The following is a 16,807-nucleotide window of genomic DNA, read 5'->3' on the forward strand; positions in this document are numbered from 1 at the left end:
CCTGAGCCAAAGGCAGATGCTTAACCGCTGTGCCACCCAGGCGCCCCTTTCCTTCCTTAGTTTAAATACAGTTATTTATGACCTATTACAATTGCTTCTTATTAGTCACAGTCATTATGTTCTATAAAGTTGCCACGAACAGTGAATTAGCAGTACCAAACCGTTGCTTCTGGGGGAGAATACAGGGTTAGGCTCCTACCGGTCTCTGGTCACAATGTTTTTGCAAACCAATCAATACATAACTTGTTTTATATATGTTTTTGTATAAGGACACCTTATTTGATACATGCTGTTGACTTATTAAGAGTGGACTCACAGCCAGCAGCACTATAACTCACGCCTCAAGAAAGCTTAGCTTTCTATTTCCTCTGGAAAGACACATCCCAGCCTTCTCGCGCTTGGGAATACTGGACAGTGCTTCAACTCTATGCTTGTCGGCCATTTTAAGCAGTGAAATCACCAACAAAAAGTACAAAATTGTAAAAAAAGAAAGGAAGAAAGAAAGAAAGAAAGAAAGAAAGAAAGAAAGAAAGAGAAAGAGAAAGAAAAAGTCACTATATAGACCATGAGAAAGACACGTGTTTACAATCTGAGAGCTGAAACAAGAAGACATGACAGTGCCTTTGGACCTCAGCTGGAATGGGCGCGTGCGGTCACTCCAAGTTTTCATCCTCTGCGCGTGCTCATGACCCCAAACTGCCCCTAATACTGATTTTGGGATGACAAACGAATGTCAGCAAATTCTCAAATATGGAATCTGTGACTAATGAAGACTGTATTTGCAGTTACTCTGTTGAATTCTGGGGACTCAAAAATAAGCACGACTTTATTCTTAGGCTCGAGCAGCTCAAAATCCATCACGTGGGAGGGACGTGGAGGTAACTGTGATACAGAGTAGTAACCATGGTGCTGGAGCGATAAGCAAGACGTTCTCAGAGTTTTAGGGAAAAAACACTGACTCTCTTAGGACTCCTTGTGGAATGGTGAGAAGACAAATCAACTTCGAAGTCATGTTTGGGCACATAGGCTGACTCTGCCCTGACACAGCTGTGTGACTGTTTCCAAGTCATTGAGAACTTTGAGTCTCAGTTTCCTCATTGGAGAAATGAGAAGGAGGGTAAGCCCTACCTTTCAGAGCTACTGTGAGAAAAGCACGTAACATCGCGCTTGAAAAATAGTGGGTACTCAATTAGGTACTTAGGGTAGGTGCAGGAATGGGTAGCTTAAGGAGGTGACATCTGTGGTGTGGCTTGAAGCATGAGAGAGGTGTCCACAGGTGCACTGCTGATAGAGGGGAGCATTGGGCTTCTAAGCCCCTTGTGGTTTTATACTCCATATGCCCTCACCTAGTGGGGTGTGGGGCTGGGGACGTAATAGTTACTCAGTTATAAATGTCAATAGTTTGGTTGGTTGAATGAGTGAAAGTGAAGGATCCCACCCCCCCCTTTTTTTGAAGGATTCTTTTTTGATCTCTTTGGTTTTTGCTTCTTTGCTAAGCCACCTATTTTCATAATGACACATATTTTTGGGACCCTTATGCCAATCTCTGGAGATTTAGTCTACAAGTAATTGAACAAAAGAAAGTTATGTACTTCATCTAGGAGTTTCCAAACTGATTCTGTGTAAGAATGTGGCTGGAAAATGAAAGATAGGAAGAAAAGGGGTGTGTGTGTGTGTGTGTGTGAGCACGTGTGTGTAGGTGGGTGTGGGACAGAGAGAGCGTGGGGTCACATGCAACAATATGGATAAATCTTAGCAATGTAACATTAAGTGAAAGAATAATTTCCCCTAAACATATGTAAACATACAGTCTGGAGATGCCGGGCAGCAACGTAACCAAGGGATCGAAGCAAATAGCACCGATGAGAGGTCTCTGGCTGTGATTTACTAAGAAGGACATGACACATGGTGTCACTTCAGTGGCATCTTTGCCAATAATGAATAACCTGAATACAATCAAAAGGGAACATTAGAAGAATCCAAATTGAGGGACATTAATAAAATCCCAGATAAACATTAATGTCATGAGGAGCAAAGAAAAGCTGAAGAAATTTTCAGATTCAAGAGGACAAAGGAGACACAATAACTGAACACAAGATGTGATCCTGGACCAGACTCCATACTTGAAAAAATTGGGACAATGGGCAAAACTTTAAAATGGACTGTTGATAAAACAAGTATGGTATTAATGTTGACTTTCCTCATTTGGGGTTATGTAAGAGAATTCCTTGTTCTTAGGAAATATACAGTGATGTATTAAGGGGGTAAAGAGGCAAGATATATGAAACCTATTTTCAAATTATTTGGAAAATTATAACTCTCTCTCCCTATACAGGGATGGAGAATTACACACAATCTATATATCAGTAAGTCTATATGAAATTTGTATACCATCCTTGAAACATTTCTGTAAGTTTGAACTTATTTCAGGATTTAAAAAAGTCTGTAAAATAAAGCCAAAACAAAGAAAAAGCACTAATCTTTTCATGAACTTAAAAAACTAGAGTAAAAAATTTTTTTACAGTACACATAGATACAATTAATCAGTATAAAAAGAAAGGAAGGAATGATGCCCGAAATTCTGCATGCTGGCTACCCCGGGGTGGAGTAGCCAGCGGGTAGGGGAGCAGGCTACAAGATGGTTCCCTGGAGGATATTGTTGTGATCCCCTTTTTGTTTCAATGATTAGTAGATTCATTGGTGCTTATTACACAAAAACAAGTAATTGGAAAAAAACCATGAACCAAACAAAAGAACCTGCTAAGCAAGTCACAAAACACACAATAGGATTAATCTTTTTGTTTTCATCTGAGGCCAATTCAAAAGTAAAAGAAAGACGGGGAGTGGGAGAAGAGGGAGGAGGGCAGAGGGGGAGAGAGAGAAATTGAGAAATCAAGGAGCAGGGAAAAGAAGTGGACATCAGGTCTTTGAAGGAGAAGAAAAAAATAAAACAACTTGGGAGAAAATAATCTGAAGAAATGAGTGAGGGAAGACTGAGCATATGCCCAAGAGAAGAGAAGAATGGATTGGAAGAAGCTGAAAGAATGAGAAATGGGAATGCTGAGGCAGAAGAAAAGCCTAAATGGTATTTCTGAGCCGCAAGAGGGACACTCTGTCTCCACAGAAGAGTGTCAGCCAAAGGGCTGGATTCCAGGAAAGGGTGATGTGGTTAAACAACACACCAGGGTTTGGTCTAACGGAAGGCTGACACTCAGCCAGCTGGGCTTTTCCAAAAACTCAGAGTGTTGTGGTCACTTCTGGCTGCTTCAATACTCCAGGCTATTAATTAGGAGGAACCACTAGATTAACCCTTGGCCATAATCACCTATGATGAGAGCTTATGCCCAGATGCTTGTGGGTAATTGAGGGCACTCCTCTGGGAGCTGCCATCTTGTTTTAGCCCTTCTGGTGCCCAGTGTGAGAATAGTGCATGCTGGGAGCACGCCAGGGAAATGGGGCTCATGCAAAGTGCAATTGCATTTATTAAGGAGGCTGGTCACTCCTAATAACTTTCTTGTAGCCTCTAGGTGCTCAGTGATGGCCAATCAATGAATCATTGGCCTTGTCAGCATTCAAATGACTAGGATACTTTGGAAATATTCAAGAGGTCTCCAAGTTTCTGTCCTTCTTCTGTTTTGCCCCATAGCCTTTGGAAACAAAACCAAACAAAGAAAATGCTTTTGTTGGAGTGGGGAGGAAGATTCCCATGTGCCAGGTGATTCAGTCTGCCTCAGGGAAAGGGGAAAACAAGGCTCTCTGTGATTTGGCTCTTGCTTCCCTAGACTTTTCTATGCCTCACCTTGGGTGGGTTCCTATTGTGCTGAGCTGATCACAGCTCCCTGAACAAATGATGCTTTCCCCTTATCTCTCCCTCCACTTGGAATGTCTTATTTCCCTCAACTCTGGGGAATGAATTTCTTTTTTTATTTTTATTTTATTTTATTTTTTTAAAAAAGATTTTATTTATTTATTCGACAGAGATAGAGACAGCCAGTGAGAGAGGGAACACAAGCAGAGGGAGTGGGAGAGGAAGAAGCAGGCTCATAGCAGAGGAGCCTGATGTGGGGCTCGATCCCAGAACGCCGGGATCACGCCCTGAGCCAAAGGCAGATGCTTAACTGCTGTGCCACCCAGGCGCCCCTGAATTTCTTTTTTTTAAAAAAATTACATAAACACTCTATTGTAGTGGTACTTCTTTCATAAAACTTTTCCTGATACACTGTACCCCTGCCCCATCCCACATACATGCAGTGTCTCTCAGCTCTTGGGGATCCCTCTTGTGTTTTTGGGTGTCTTTCAGAGTACCAGAGCACTTTATGGTATTGCTTTGCTTACAGGGCTCTCTTCCACTTCTGTCCTTTGCGGGCTGAAAATTAAAATCAGTGTGCATTGAATGTCAAGCAGTTCAATGAGTGGATAATAAGCACTTTTTACAGGCCGTGGAGGTGCTTTACACATCATGCCTCATCTAAGCCTCACACAGCCCTCAAAGGTGGTTACAATTATTAATCCTGTCCTTATAGATGAGGAAACCAAGGCTCACAGAGGTTAAGTCATTCCTCCAGGACCATATTATTAAGTCACAGGAATTGGATTGACACCTAGATAGTCTGACTTCGGAGTTCTTCCTTTTAACCACTGCACAGGGAGTGCTAACTCGTGAATAATCGTGTCATGTCATAGGTCATGAAGGTACGGAGCATTTCTACCCACCGTGGATGTGATGGCTGCCAGGCTCAATGTAATCACGATGCCATGTCTAACTGTATTGAATGTTCATGACGTGTAAGACATTGGCTTTGCCTCAAGGAGTTTGACCCACTTGTAAAACTTCAACTAATATTTTGGGCAATTTGTGAACAACGCATTATTCTATGCACTCATTTAAATATATATATTTTTGGTACCTCTACATTCAAGGCATATTACTATAGATCATGTGAGCTAAAAAGAAAAATAAATACAACTATACCATCCCAATTTTCCAGAATGGGATGTTAAAAATGACAGCTTTATTGAAATATAATTCATATACCATAAAATTCACCCATTTAAAGTCTACAATTTAGTGGTTTTAAGCACATTCACAGAGTTGTGCAACCATTACCATTATCTAATTTGAGAATATTTTCACCACCCCAACAGGAAATCTTATGCCCATTAGCAGTCATTTTCTACTCCCCTCTGACAATTCTCTGAGCCCCTGATAACCACTAATCTATTTTCTGTCTCTATAGATTTGCCTATTAGCAAAATTGAGTTCATTTCTATGAAACCTATTCAATTTGCAGAATGGACAAGCTGATGATCCTAAAATTCATATGGAAATGCAAAGGACCCCAAAACAGCCCCCCCCAAAATCTTGAAAAAGAACCAAGTTGGAACTTTGTCAGTTTCTGCCAAAAGAAAAGAAATGACAGAAATGTCATCATACAACGTGTGACCTCTCATGTCTGGCTTCTTTCACTTAGCATACTGTTCTCAAGGTTCCTCCATGTTGTGGCATGGATCAATAGTTCATTCCTTCTTATGGCCCCAAACATATTTCATTGTATGGATAGACCACCTTTTGTTGATTCATTTATCTGTTGATGGACTTTTGGATTGTTTCTACTTTTTGGCTATTATAAATAATGCTCCTATAAACATTCGTGTATAGTTTTTGTGTAGACAGAAGTTTTGATTTTTCTTAAGTACATACCTAGAAGTGGAATTGCTGGGTCACATGACAACTCCATGTTTACCTTTTTGAAGAACTGCTTTGGCAGTTTTTCAAAGTGGCTGCACCATGTTACTTACCCACTAGCAATGGATGACGGTCCCAATTTCTCCACATCATTGCCAAAGCTTGTTATTACCTATCTTTCTGATTATAGCCATCCTAGTGGGGGTGAAGTGGTATCTCGTTGTGGTTTCAGTTTGCATTTCCTCATTGCCTAATGATGTCAGCATCTTCTAATGTGCATGTTGGCCATTCATATACCTCCTTTGGGAATTGTCTGTTCAAGCTCTTTGCCCATTTTTAACTTGGGTTGCTTGTTCTTCTATTGTTGAGTTGTAGAAGTTACTTTATTTTACATTCTAGACTTTTATTTGATATATGATTTGCAAATATTTTATCCTGTTCTGTTGGTTGTCCTTCACTTTCTTGTTAATGTCCTTGATGCGCAAAAGATTTTAATTTTGATGAAGTCCAATTTATACATCTTTTCTTTTGTTCATGTTCTTGGTGTCATATCCAAGAATCTGTTGCCAAATCTGAGGTCATGAAGAGTTACTCTTAGATTTTCTTCTAAGAGTTTTATGGTTTTAGCTCTTTAGGTCATTAATTTTTTTAGTTGATTTTTGTATGTTGTGTGGTAGGGGGTCCAATTTTACCCTTTTGCACATGAATATCCAGGTGTCCAGAATGCTAAAGAGACTATTCTTTCCCCAATGGATGGTCTTGGCACTTTTATAAAGAATCAATTGGCCATAGATATAGGTTTATTTCTAATTTATAAACCAGATGTATGGGTTTATTTATTCCATTGATCTATATATTTAGCTTTATGCCAATACCATATTGTTTTGTTTGCTGTGGCTTTGTAGGAAGTTTTGAAATTGAAAAGTGTAAGCTCTTCATCTTTATTCTTTCTCAAGATTATTTTGGTTGTTCTGGGTCCTTTGCATTTCCTTATGAATTTCAGTATCATCAAATTGTCAATGTCTGCAAAACAAGGTAGCTTGGATTGTAAAAAAGAGATTATGTTGAGTCTGTAGATCTGTTTGGGGATGATTGCCATCTTGACAATATTAAGTCTTCCAATCCACAAAAATAGGATGTGTTTCAATTAATTTAGGTCTTCTTTAAGTTTTTTAAATGATGCTTTGTAGCTTTCATTGTATAATTTTACTTTTCTTTTATTAAATTAATTCTCAAGTATTTTATTCTTTTTGATGCTATTATAAATTGAATTTTTTAAAATTTCATTTTTGCGTTGTTCATAGATGGTGTATAGAAATACAATTGATTTTTTTCAAATTGATCTTTTATTCTGCAAATGTGCTGATTCAATTATTAGTTCAATATTTTTGTTAAAGGATGATTTAGGATTTTCTGTATATAAGATCATGTCACCTGTGAATAGAGATAGTTTTACATCCTTTCCAATCTGGATGCCTTTATTATTTTTTTCTCTTCACTAATCTCTCTGGCTAGAACCCCCAGTAAAATGACTAGATGTCACTAGAGCAGACATTCTTGTTTTGCTTTCAATCATAGGGGAAAAGTATTCAGTCTTTCTTCATTAAGTCTGATTTTAGATGTGGGATTTTAGTAGATAGCCTTCATCAGGTTGATGAAGATCTTCCCTTTTATTCCTAGCTTTCTGTGCTGCTGTTGGATGGAGCAGTCTATCAATGTTTGTTAGGTCTAATTCATTTACAGTGTTTTTCAAGTCTTTTATTTCCTTTTTGATCTTTTGTCTAATAGTTCTATCCATTATTGAAAGTGGGTCATTGAATTCTACAATTATTATTGCTGAATTATCAATTTTCTCAATTCTGTAAATTTTTGCTTCATGTATTTTGGGACTCTGTTATTAGAAGCATATATGTTTATAATTGTTATGTCTTCCTGATGAATTGACCCTTTTATAATCATAAAATCTTCTTTGCCTTAAAGTCAATTTTATCTGATATTAATATGGGACTCCAGCTCTTTTGGTTACTGTTTGCATGGTATATTATTTTACATTTTTAAAACTTTTAACCTATTTGTGTTTTTGAATTTAAAGTGTATGTCACGTAGACATCATAGAATTGGATCATTTTAAAAATCTATTCTGCCCAAGATCTGCCCTTTTGTTCAAACATTTAATCCATTTATATTTAATACAATTACTGATAAGGTAGAATCTATGCCTGTCATTTTATTATTTATTTCCTATATGTCTTGTGTCCTTTTTGTTCCTCTATTTCTTCATCACTGCCTTCTTTTGTGTTAAATAGATACCACTTAAATTCTCTTAATCTTGTTTCTTTTACTCTATTTTTTGTTATTTTCTTAGAAGTTGACCTGGAGATTACAATTAGCATCTTAAATTGCCCTGGGGATTACAATTAACATCAATGATGAAACAATTGAGTTAGGATTAATAACCAACTCAATTTCTGCAGTATGTAAAACGTTGCTGATAGACTGAATTCAGTGTAATATTCTTTTCAAGAAAGGTGAGTTGTTAAATATGACTTATTTTTATACCTTTTAAGACTTCTCCTATAATTCTATATCAGGCCACTTGATTCTTGCTTCAAAGAACTTTTAATTTAGTTGAAGAGAAAATACAGACATCTGTGAACAATCAGATGGTAGTGAAATCTTTAAATAACAGTTCAAGGCAGTTAACAGACATGAACAACAAGTCTAGATGGGAAATATGTAGTGGCTTAAAGATAGAATATTTCAGAAAATCAGAGTTGGTGTGGGACCCATGGCCCAAGTTGGTCAGAGGAGATTTTGTGGAGTTGGAATTTGACCTAGTGTGTGTGGACATGAACAAACTCATTGAGATGCAAGGAGAATGACTGGTAACTCACTAAGCTGTCTGTCTTTTCAGTGAAATGGGCCGACACCATCTGTTCACTGCATATCCACGGCACCTAGGACACTGCCTGACAGATTGTAGGTGCTCAGTAAATATTTATCAGATGACCTAATGTGGGAATTTCACTGAAAAAAATAGGTTAAGGGTACAATCAAGACCTTGAAAGAGAGAAGATACGCTCTAGAATGTCAACTTTGGACCATTTGCTTGGTAATTGATGAGAAGGAAACAGATCCATTAAGCCATCTGAGTAACAGCTGGCTCTTGTAAGGGGTGTTCAATTGCTGGTATAGACCACTGCCATTATTCCCATTAGTTTTCAAGATCCAGGGAATATGCCAGGGTTTTCACTTGCACTTTAAAAACTCTATAAATCAATATTCTTTTCTGGAAGTTCAGAGAAAACAAATATAAGGACCCTAAGTGTGTTTGCACACTTCAGGGATGGAACAATGGGATGGAAAAGGCTCTGCATGTATTGACAGGAGAGAATAGGAAATACATGGGAAGGTTACTTCAAAACACTTAAATAGCTTTATTANAAAATACTTAAATAGCTTTATTGTTATTTTCCTTTCTTAAATTCCCTTTCTAGTCTTTAACTCTCCAGAGCAGAGTTAAGAAAATCATCAGAAAATTTCGATAGTTTCAGCAAATATCAGCAAAAACAAATGAACAGAAATTATTTTTAAGGGTTTAAACCTGTTTCTGTTAACTCTTTAATGTGATGCTTGCTAAAGGTTCTGTAAGCCTTTGGTTAAGGTCTAAGAAACTTGCACCATCCTTCTGTTCCTTGGTTTTTGGAGAGAGGAATTCTAGCTAAAAGACTGAGTTGTGAAGTTCAGTTCATCCTTAACTGCAGGGACAAAGCCAGTAGAGGGAGCCGTGTATCTACTTTTGCATTGCTGGGTTGGAAAATAAGTGCGCAACCCGGCTACTCCTCAAATAGTCTAGATAACCAAGACTTCATNCTTTTATTCTGCAAATGTGCTGATTCAATTATTAGTTCAATATTTTTGTTAAAGGATGATTTAGGATTTTCTGTATATAAGATCATGTCACCTGTGAATAGAGATAGTTTTACATCCTTTCCAATCTGGATGCCTTTATTATTTTTTTCTCTTCACTAATCTCTCTGGCTAGAACCCCCAGTAAAATGACTAGATGTCACTAGAGCAGACATTCTTGTTTTGCTTTCAATCATAGGGGAAAAGTATTCAGTCTTTCTTCATTAAGTCTGATTTTAGATGTGGGATTTTAGTAGATAGCCTTCATCAGGTTGATGAAGATCTTCCCTTTTATTCCTAGCTTTCTGTGCTGCTGTTGGATGGAGCAGTCTATCAATGTTTGTTAGGTCTAATTCATTTACAGTGTTTTTCAAGTCTTTTATTTCCTTTTTGATCTTTTGTCTAATAGTTCTATCCATTATTGAAAGTGGGTCATTGAATTCTACAATTATTATTGCTGAATTATCAATTTTCTCAATTCTGTAAATTTTTGCTTCATGTATTTTGGGACTCTGTTATTAGAAGCATATATGTTTATAATTGTTATGTCTTCCTGATGAATTGACCCTTTTATAATCATAAAATCTTCTTTGCCTTAAAGTCAATTTTATCTGATATTAATATGGGACTCCAGCTCTTTTGGTTACTGTTTGCATGGTATATTATTTTACATTTTTAAAACTTTTAACCTATTTGTGTTTTTGAATTTAAAGTGTATGTCACGTAGACATCATAGAATTGGATCATTTTAAAAATCTATTCTGCCCAAGATCTGCCCTTTTGTTCAAACATTTAATCCATTTATATTTAATACAATTACTGATAAGGTAGAATCTATGCCTGTCATTTTATTATTTATTTCCTATATGTCTTGTGTCCTTTTTGTTCCTCTATTTCTTCATCACTGCCTTCTTTTGTGTTAAATAGATACCACTTAAATTCTCTTAATCTTGTTTCTTTTACTCTATTTTTTGTTATTTTCTTAGAAGTTGATGGGGATTACAATTAACATCTTAAGTTGCCCTGGGGATTACAATTAACAACAATGATGAAACAATTGAGTTAGGATTAATAACCAACTCAATTTCTGCAGTATGTAAAACGTTGCTGATAGACTGAATTCAGTGTAATATTCTTTTCAAGAAAGGTGAGTTGTTAAATATGACTTACTTTTATACCTTTTAAGACTTCTTCTATAATTCTATATCAGGCCACTTGATTCTTGCTTCAAAGAACTTTTAATTTAGTTGAAGAGAAAATACAGACATCTGTGAACAATCAGATGGTAGTGAAATCTTTAAATAACAGTTCAAGGCAGTTAACAGACATGAACAACAAGTCTAGATGGGAAATATGTAGTGGCTTAAAGATAGAATATTTCAGAAAATCAGAGTTGGTGTGGGACCCATGGCCCAAGTTGGTCAGAGGAGATTTTGTGGAGTTGGAATTTGACCTAGTGTGTGTGGACATGAACAAACTCATTGAGATGCAAGGAGAATGACTGGTAACTCACTAAGCTGTCTGTCTTTTCAGTGAAATGGGCCGACACTATCTGTTCACTGCATATCCACGGCACCTAGGACACTGCCTGACAGATTGTAGGTGCTCAGTAAATATTTATCAGATGACCTAATGTGGGAATTTCACTGAAAAAAATAGGTTAAGGGTACAATCAAGACCTTGAAAGAGAGAAGATACGCTCTAGAATGTCAACTTTGGACCATTTGCTTGGTAATTGATGAGAAGGAAACAGATCCATTAAGCCATCTAAGTAACAGCTGGCTCTTGTAAGGGGTGTTCAATTGCTGGTATAGACCACTGCCATTATTCCCATTAGTTTTCAAGATCCAGGGAATATGCCAGGGTTTTCACTTACACTTTAAAAACTATAAATCAATATTCTTTTCTGGAAGTTCAGAGAAAACAAATATAAGGACCCTAAGTGTGTTTGCACACTTCAGGGATGGAACAATGGGATGGAAAAGGCTCTGCATGTATTGACAGGAGAGAATAGGAAATACATGGGAAGGTTACTTCAAAACACTTAAATAGCTTTATTATTATTTTCCTTTCTTAAATTCCCTTTCTAGTCTTTAACTCTCCAGAGCAGAGTTAAGAAAATCATCAGAAAATTTCTATAGTTTCAGCAAATATCAGCAAAAATAAATGAACAGAAATTATTTTTAAGGGTTTAAACCTGTTTCTTTTAACTCTTTAATGTGATGTTTGCTAAAGGTTCTGTAAGCCTTTGGTTAAGGTCTAAGAAACTTGCACCATCCTTCTGTTCCTTGGTCTTTGGAGAGAGGAATTCTAGCTAAAAGACTGAGTTGTGAAGTTCAGTTCATCCTTAACTGCAGGGACAAAGCCAGTAGAGGGAGCCGTGTATCTACCTTTGCATTTCTGGGTTGGAAAATAAGTGCGCAACCCGGCTACTCCTCAAATAGTCTAGATAACCAAGACTTCACTTTACCGAGAGAGAAGGGAGTCTGGGACTATAATTTGGGTTTTTGGCAATCATAACTTTATGTTAAGGAATTAGAGTTATAGAATTGCTTTATTACCATTGGTGAATGTTGATGAGCGTGCTGTATAAAGACAGTTCTTCTGTTTTGCTTCCCAGGCAAAAAGTCATTTAAGATTTTTTTGGTACCAACTCCACAAAAAACTGGCTTGGATAAACTCATCAACTGGATTAGATTCTGGGTCTCCAGGATGGCTTGCGCAATGGGTTGGGCAGTTCTTCTAATCCTTGGAGCCTTTGATGCGGCTGCGGAGTGGGAACCTGGATGCATTCCTCCTCCCTGACTCGCCAGCTTGCTTCCAGGAGTCTCCAGTGGCTGCCCTGCGCTATCTCCACAGCTGACTTAGCAGAGATAGGACCCTTCCCGTTCTCTCCTACCTCACCCGACTCACTCCCACAGCGTGATTCTTCTTTAGCGACAAGGTTATGGGCAGCCTCCTCGCGGCCACCTCCACCCCCTTCTGCCCCTGTTGGTTTTGTGCAACATTTTGCTCATCCTTTCTTCATCAGATTCTCCTCGTGTTTCTGGTTAACAGCTCAGATAGGCTTAAGTGGGGGCTGGTTTCTTTGCCTTCGTTTATCTTTTGGCATTGAAGTGAATGCTTCAGTGATATTATCACCCCGTCTTGTTTGGCCTTTCTCTTGGATACAATTCCTTTGACATTCACTCTCGCTCTAGTGACATCTCTTGTATTTCTGAGCCAGTAAGTCTCTCCTTTTCATTTAGCATTTTTCTTGTTTGTGCCTTCTCTTTCCAGCTAGAATGCTAATTAACACCTGTGGTTGAAAAAAGCTCTTTTGACCTAGGATCCCGGTCTTCTAGGTAAGAGTCACCGCCTTTTTCACTCAGCTAAAGTGTGTTAGAGAAAAATAAAAATAGAAATTCAGTATAAATCAGTAATTCTGCCCTCCACTTTTGGAATAAAACAGAAAGGGATTTGTGCTATTTGGGATTCGATGGATTTCCTCCTTTCTTGTGACACGTTTTAGTAAACGTCCCACTCCAATAATACGTTAACATCTCCAGGGTCAGTGTGGGTTAAAAAGTCAGTGAGTTCTTTTATTCTTGTTTTCTCTGGCTCTTTCCTACTGTCTCCTTTAGGCTTCTTCTTCTTTTCTTTGTTCTAACAGGTCAGAATCTGCCCTTTGTTTGTTTCAGGTCAGTGTGGTTGGAGCGAGAAGTCCAGTCCAATGTTCAGGTAATTGCTTATCACGTGAACAGCATTGCGAGATAGACAAACTGTTGGCCGTTCGTAAAAGAGTTACAGAGACAAAATCGAGTCATATGTCTTTGACCACTGTATTCAGAACAGATCTTCAATGTAAGAATTTGGGAAAGGCCGTTTTGTCCTTTATAGACGACAAAGCTCTGCCATCTGCTTTGTTCTGATTTTGCAGTTGGGTCAGAGGTCAAGAAGGGAACGGGTCCCTCTGACACCCCGTCGCCAAGATGAGATGAGAAAGCTGAGTTCGGAGGGTTTGGAGCCATAGAGTACGTTTGTGTTCGGTGTTTTTGGAGGGAGGGAGGAAGCCAGAGGGTAAGGCTATTGTGGTTAGAGATGGAAAAACGGAGAGAATTCAGAATGCAGGATCAGAGTTTGAGAGGATTCCAGGTGCAGCTTCCGTGGACGGGAAATGGGGACAGAAATCTAAGGGGTTATGGAGAGTGAGCGTTGAAAACGAGGTTACCATGTGTGAAGAGCTGTTACTGTTGACCTGGGAGTTTCAAAGTTTGGGGAAAGAAGTTCAATTGATCATTTACTCTCAGCAAGAGAACCTTTACTGCCTTAGTGACCAGTTTGTCTGATGTTCCTATAGCTACTTTAGCTTTTGTTTTCTTGGTTTATACTTAGTATATATTTTCCCATTTTTTAATTATAAGTTTTATTTTTATTTTAGTTATGCATCACTTACAAATTGCATAACCTGGATTCTGCTTTTTTTTTAAATCGAGTTTTGCTTTCATTGATCTTGCTTAGTTCATATAGCTTTATTATAGACTTTCTTTTCGTCTCATTTTTCCTTGTTCTCCTCCCTTTCCTTTTAAAAAAATTCTTCTTTCTTGGAGCACCTGGATGGCTCAGTTGAAAGAGAGTGTGACTCTTGATCTGGGGGTTGTGAGTTCAAGCCCTGTGCTGGGTGTAGAGATTACTAAAAATAGATGAACTTTAAAAAATAAATAAATAAAATTTCTTCTTTCTTGACATCCTTTGGATTTAGTTTTGGTTCGCTTGTCTTTAAATTTTTTTCTGATTCTATTTTTGTTTGGAGGTGCTGTTCTATCTTTAAGTCTCTTACTGTTCTCTCATAAAATAGAAAGACCTTGGGATGCTTAAACTCTGTTCACTCCCTTCCCTTGAACACTATCACAGTTGTATTTTATCTCCAGAATGTTCTCTGTCACGAACTAGATTACTATTGTTTTACACGGTGAATTTGTTTAGATTTATTTACCTATTTACTACTCCAGTATCTTTGCTCACCATTTTTTTTTTTTACAGAAAATCCTTTCTATCTTAGACAATCCCCTTGCCTGCAGTATGGTCCTTACAATGTTTTAGTTAATAGAAAAATCTCCTTATTGCACTTGTCTCTTGAAAAGCAGTCTTCCAGGGGCAACTGGGTGGCTCAGTTGGTTAAGCGTCTGCCTTGTGCTCAGGTCATGATCTCAGGGTCCTGGGATGGAGTCCCACGTGAGGCTACCTGCTCAACGAGGAGCCTACTTCTCCCTCTCCCCCTGCTGCTCCCCCTGCTTGGTCACTCTTGCTCTGTCTCTCAAATAAATAAATAAATTTCTCTCTATTTCTCAAATAAATAAATAAATAAAATCTTAAAAAAAGAAAAGAAAAGAAAAACGGTCTTCCAGTAATTTATTATGAAGATTTCTAAACATATAGCAAAGCTGAAAGAATTTTTTTCAAATGACTCTTTATATTGAAACAAGACACTTATTGAATATTATTATTTTATTTCAAGTCCAATTTCGGTTCCAGAGAAGGCAGTGTTGTCTTAAAAGCTTGGAGAAGGTTTTCTTTTTCTCTCATTCCAGGAAGATCACTTAACAACAAATACTTGAGGTTTCTTAAGCGATGTAAAGCAATGATGTCCTTGTCTGCGATATTCCCACATGAAATTGTTTCCATTTCCAGCAAGCTTTTTCATACATTTTTAAGTTTACCAAGTCTCTCCAAGCACTGGGCCTTGATTTAATGACACGCTCATAGCCTTATTTTTCCAACATGCTGTAAGTGCTCCTGTGACCAGAGACAACGCTGGTGATACAGGAGTTGGTGGCATCAATTGCCTGAATCTTGTATTTGCCCAGAGGGCCTGTGGGGGGGTTGTGGTAGTCCCGCTCCACCTCTCCGGGCCGGGGTGGTGCACCAGGGCCCCAGGGCGCGGTGGCCACGCGGCCACGCACACACGGCCCTGTCGCGGCCTACATCCCTGATGGGCTCCCTACATCCCTGATGGGCTCCCCATGCACTGTATTAAGCATCGCATTCGACCAATCCCGGGAGGATCTGCGGTCCCATGACCATGGGAGTTTCCTGAAGCCATGCAACTGCGGGAAATTTTTCCAGATGGCCTCACCTGATCCGGGCAGTGCCTGCGGGCGGGCCTGGGGGCCTCCCCGGGCACTGGGCCTTGATTTAATGACACGCTCATAGCCTTATTTTTCCAACATGCTGTAAGTGCTCCTGTGACCAAAGACAACGCTGGTGATACAGGAGTTGGTGGCATCAATTGCCTGAATCTTGTATTTGCCCAGAGGGCCTGTGTGGGGGGGTTGTGGTAGTCCCGCTCCACCTCTCCGGGCCCGGGATGGTGCACCAGGGCCCCAGGGCGCGGTGGCCACGCGGCCACGCACACACGGCCCTGTCGCGGCCTACATCCCTGATGGGCTCCCTACATCCCTGATGGGCTCCCCATGCACTGTATTAAGCATCGCATTCGACCAATCCCGGGAGGATCTGCGGTCCCATGACCATGGGAGTTTCCTGAAGCCATGCAACTGCGGGAAATTTTTCCAGATGGCCTCACCTGATCCGGGCAGTGCCTGCGGGCGGGCCTGGGGGCCTCCCCGGGGGGCTTCTTGGCGGCAGGCCGGCTGGCGCTCAGAGGTCCTGGCCACTGTGGTAAGGTGGCTGCAGAGCCAGCACCTCCCGCCTGCACCCCCTCGCGGGACTGATGTCCCGGCTTGACCTCGCGGTCCCTGGGGGGAGAGAAGGTGGGGGTCCTGCGCAGCTCGGCGGGCAACCTGGGGTTCCCCGGGACCCTGCGGCATTTGTTCGCTGTGTTTGGGCGGAGGGAAGAGTAAGAAAGGCCGTGTTGAGTAGAGGTCAAGAGCACTTCTCGCAAAGCTCAAAGAATTAAAGTCAACACCCACATGCTCACCACCTGGGCTCTGCCGTTGCTTGGAAAGAATATTTGCGGGACCTGGAGCTCCAGCTTGCTGGTTTTGTCATTCAGTGCGTCGTCGTGGGGCCTCCCATGGATGGATATCAAGACGTCGGCTGTCGGGCTGTAGATAATCTCTCTTCTCTCTCTGGCTGTTTTGTTAAATATGCTTTTCCTCTCTGACATTCTTCAGTTTCACTATGATGTACCTCCTATATGTTTGGGTGTCATTAAGCGTCATGATCTGTGGACTGGTATCTTTCAGCAGTTCTGAAAAACCTCTCAGTATC

The sequence above is a fragment of the Ailuropoda melanoleuca genome, chromosome 17 (assembly GCF_002007445.2).
Source record: "Ailuropoda melanoleuca isolate Jingjing chromosome 17, ASM200744v2, whole genome shotgun sequence".
Classification (NCBI taxonomy): Eukaryota; Metazoa; Chordata; class Mammalia; order Carnivora; family Ursidae; genus Ailuropoda; species Ailuropoda melanoleuca.